Consider the following 5,095-nt stretch of genomic DNA (forward strand, 5'->3'; position numbering starts at 1 on the left):
GGTTAATACATTTTTTTAATATATTTTCTTTAAAGAAAGTGTATTTCCACATTTGCAGTTAAATTTGAGAAAGCCCCTCTATATGTTAGTTACGTGTTCCCATAAACAACATACTGAAAAATACTTTTAAAAAGATAAAAATTCTTTATCTTTTTACACGTGTCTTTGGTGAAGGCCTTTGTGTAGATTCCAGGCTACTCTGAGCAGTTTGAAAGTGAAAGTAGAGGGACAAACTGAGGGACAGTGAGCTTCCTCTCATTAACATACAATGCGTCTAAATCTTTAACCCCTTGTTAGGACAGACCGTGTTCAAATCTAGTTCACAACTGATAACGAGATCTGGCAGCACAGTACAGACAGGGTTAATTAGAGCAACCATAACTTCCCACAGCCCCCTCCTTAAAAAAAGGGGGGGGGGGGGGGGCTAGGTAGGATTTTTGAGCAAGTAAAAATCACTTAACATATAAGCAGCTTCCTTTTATTCCTCCTCTTTTCTTCACTCCATTTGTTCGATACATTTACCTAATAGTTGTTGAGCCCTTTCTTTCTTTCTTTCTTTGCTCTGGTTATCCTTTTACTTGATGCATCGTATAAGAGCCCCAGATGTTTAAGTATTGTATAACTTTGCCAATTTCTGATGACCATGTTCTACACACTGTCCTATTCTTTTTTGCTTTTGTTACATTTTTGAAAACTGTCAATAAAATTATTGAATTGCCAAAAAAAATGTAAGCAGCAATTTTTAATTTTTTTTTTAAGTAGAACTCCAGACATGTAATTACCATCGCATTTCTTATCATTTGTCCTGGCTCAGTCAGAATGAATGGTGACGGCTTTGTTATGTGGATCACAACAACATCCATCATTGGGATAATAACACACTGCTCATGTTGGCGGCAGCAAAATAAAAGTCTTTGTGGGACAATTTCCTGAAGGCTGAGCGCTATTCATATTTTTATAACTGTTTATGCTGTATTCTGGTAAGTGTTCCCTTACTCGGCCTTGATGAGCTATAAATGTTCATTGGTCTGTTAGTTATTGAATCAGTCACTGTAACCAGCTTAAACACAAACACAAAGTTATATTAGATTATAGTCCAGAGAGATGTTTGGAGAACTAGGAGTAAAGTAGCTCAGAAGAGCAAAATCAATGCAAACAAGACTAGGGAAGCTTGTAAGTTTAGTTTGGACAGGTTTTTTGGTCCTTGTCTCCTGTCTGCCTCCAAGTACCACTTGCCCACAGGTCTAAACACCAGAAAGGTTCTGCATTAAAGAAGAACTCCAAATCAAATCTTAACCCTTGCAGTGGGGTTACACCTGTGCTGCAAGGGTTAAGAGCTAATTTTTCTTCTAGGGAGCTAAAATATCAAAGTTAAATTCATCTGCCGACTGTTGCAGTGCTCTCTCCAACCTGTCCTTTCTGCTGCAGCGATAGTATGTCCCTCGGCATCCTCACATCCTATACACAGTGTATTGCATGTGATTACTCAGGGATCTTAGACTGCTGCAGCAGAGGGGGAGCAACGCTGGAAGGGACTGGCCTAAGAGACAGCCGGCTCCAAAGTTTGGGTGAGTATAACTTTTTTATTTTAGCATCTAGATCAAAACGAGCAATCAGAGGAAGCCTCACTGAAAAGTTTTACCCAGAGTTCTTCTTAAATTATGCAATGTGAATGGGAGCATGCAACAAACATAAAATAGGTGTTATCCCAATTTGTATATACACAACTTCTCCACTCATAGCAAGTATCCAGATTTACTAGCGTCCTGGAAGTAGTGTATACTTCTCTTCTATACATGTATAATATGCAGCATATAGTATAATAGCACATAATAGCAATGAATATTATAAATGTATTAACCCAATTTGGCTGCAAATGTGGAAATACAATTTCAAACTCCTACTGCATGGGTACATTTTTAAATTCCTAGAGTTCTATTTAAACTTTTAGTGACTTGGAGGACATCTATTTTAGGCATTTATACAATCATGGACCTGTGTGCCTCCCAATGGCAGTACCCCAGCTGAGCACTGCTCACCTCCAGTGCCTGGCAGCGGGCATCACTGCTCTGATGCAGCAACCAGAGGCAGTACCTGGTTGCTGCAGGGGATGGAGCCCTCTCCATCCCCTATTTCACCTGCAGTGCCAAGCAGCGGGCATCACTGCCCTGATGCAGTATCCAGAGGCAGTACCCCTGCGGAGCCCTCTCCATCCTCTGTCTCACCTGAAGTGCCAGGCAGCGGGCATCACTGCTCTGCAGAGCCGTCCTCATGTCCTCCAGCAGCTCCCTGAGGTTGCGGTTCTCGTCCTCCAGCCTATGTAGCACATCGTCTTCCCCTGTCAGGGTCATCCTCGGGCTCTTCTTCCTTCTCAGCCGGATCGGGCTACCTTGGCTCACAGGCAGGCGGGGGCCCCTGGCTTTGGAGCTGAAGTGCCCGCAGAGCCTGGCATGGAAGTGTCGGAAAGTCAGGCGCTCCGGCAGTTGCTCCAGCAGCCCCTCGCACTCGTCCATTCCGGGTTCCAAGCCAAGGACCCCGCACAGGGTGCGGAACTCTTCCCCGGAGATGGTGCCTTCTGCCCGCCAGTCCAGGTGATGGAAGACCTCCTGCAGGTACTGGTCCAGTCCACTGGCCAGAACGATGATTTCATTGTCCAGCCCGCGGTCCAGTCCGTAGTGATGAGCCAGGACACTGGCCAGCCACTGAGTCCGGCGAGCCGGCCGGGGAGGGTGGTAGGGGAGATCGGCCGGGTCCATGCCGCTGTCACTGTGCAGTGTACATGCCCCGGGAACGATCGTTCTCTTTGTGTGAAAAGTGTTCACAAACTTTCCTCGCCTGCACCAACTTCACTATTCTCCAGTCTTCTCTGTCTGACACAACGCTTCAGCTATGGGTGCGACACTCACATCCAAAATCCGCTCCGCTCCCTCTACAAAGAACAGTCCGGGTGAGAGAGGCGATCTGAGTCCTGAGCCCTGCTGGCGGCGTCTGGGGCTGCCTTCCTTCTGGGGATGGAGCGCTGTGTGCTGAGTATGGAGTACAGAACTGTTAGTCCTGAGTATAGAGTGCAGGGATGTATGATGTCCTGAGTATGGAGTGCAGGGATGTATGATGTCCTGAGTATGGAGTGCAGGGATGTATGATGTCCTGAGTATGGAGTGCAGGGATGTATGATGTCCTGAGTATGGAGTGCAGGGATGTAAAATGTCCTGAGTATGGAGTGCAGGGATGTATGATGTCCTGAGTATGGAGTGCAGGGATGTATGATGTCCTGAGTATGGAGTGCAGGGATGTAAAATGTCCTGAGTATGGAGTGCAGGGATGTATGATGTCCTGGATGTTGTCCTGAGTATGTAATGCAGTGCTTTATGGTGTCAGTCCTGAGTATGGAGTACAGTGCTGTATCAGTCCTGAATATGGAGTGAAGTGCTGTATTAGCCCTAATAATAGAGTACAGTACTGTATCAGTCCTGAGTATGGAGTGCAGTGCTCTAGAGTGTCCTGAGTATGGAGTGCAGTGATGTATAAGGCCAGCCCTGAGTATAGAGTGCAGTGGGTATATCAGTCCGGATAAGAGACTGCAGTGCTGTATCAGTCCTGAGTATGGAGTGCTGTCAATATGGAGTGCAGTGCTGTATCAGTCCTGAGTATGGAGTGCTGTCAATATGGAGTGCAGTGCTGTATCAGTCCTGAGTATGGAGTGCTGTCAATATGGAGTGCAGTGCTGTATCAGTCCTGAGTATGGAGTGTTGTCAATATGGAGCGCAGTGATGTAAGGTCCGTCCTGGTAATAGGGTGCAGTGCTCTATCAGCCCTGATAATAGAGTGCCGTGCTGTTTCAGTCTTAAGTATGGAGTGCAGTGCTCTATAGTGTTCTGAGTATGGGGTGCTGTCAATATGGAGTGCAGTGATGTATGCGGTCAGTCCTGAGTATGTGTGCACTGATGTGTGATGTCAGTCCTGAGCACAGAGTGCAGTTGTGTCTGCTGCCAATTCATAACATGGAGTGCAGGTATCAGTACTGTGAGTGATGTATTCCCGGTAGGATGATATTTCTGTATAACTCTTCTAGTCCTTTGTAGTCCTCTGTGTTGGTGGCATTCCTCTGGGTGGAGTGACAGTGTGTTTGATGTCTGTCCACTCCTATGTATGCTTTTGGTGAATGTCACACCCTCTGACAATCAAACTATTTTGTGCATACCTTAGTGTAAGGGAGGGTCCACACAAGATGACTCTGATCTGTCCTGTGCAGCAATTATCTAACACATTGTTTGTGACTTGTATACTTTAAAATGCGACCACATTTCTCAGAGCATTAGACATTTACAACTTAGGGATGTTAAGCTGTTCAGAGGAAGTCTCCATCTCCGAAATCCTAAATATCTAAATATGTGATATCTTAACAATTATATAAATAATAATTACTTTTACATTTCATTTTTGGTTTGGGATCATTTGGATCCAAGCAAAGAAGTTTGTGTTGCTCTCTTTTCCAAATCTGGCATTTTCTACATTATTCATATTATTAATATTAAACTGTATCAGTAAAGAGATTATGTTGTTTTGGATCTCTGCTGCCAATGGTCACTTAATGTTCAGATCCTCCAATAGCTTCACATCATAATCAGTAGCCAACCTGATTGGGTGCAGGGGCAGATCCAGAGTCTAGTCTCGGGAGGGGCACTGCCAGAAAAAAGTTCCAAGCTGTAGAGGGACTACCAATCCTAGCAATACATTATACAGCGATTCTGAATGGCACCGGCTATAGAGGACTACAAATCCCAGCAACACATTACACAGCAATGCAGAATACCATCAGCTATAGAGGACTACAAATCCCAACGATACATAATGCAGCAGGTCTTACCAGGGCTGTGCTGGCTCTAAGAAGGGCTGTGTGGGGTCTCAGGGGGGCTCTGCTGGGTCTCACCAGGGATGCGCGGGGTTCCAGCCTTTTCCCACCTTCCTCTTCTTGGCAGCCAGGGGATGGGACAGAGTGCAGGAGAGGGTCCTCTCCAACACAACAGGATGTGCTTGCCTGCAGTGTTGGTAGCAGCTCCATCAGGCTGAACAGACCTGACAGGTAACCGGGACA

Source organism: Nanorana parkeri, unplaced genomic scaffold (genome assembly GCF_000935625.1).
Source record: "Nanorana parkeri isolate BGI_ZX_2015 unplaced genomic scaffold, ASM93562v1 scaffold270, whole genome shotgun sequence".
Lineage (NCBI taxonomy): Eukaryota > Metazoa > Chordata > Amphibia > Anura > Dicroglossidae > Nanorana > Nanorana parkeri.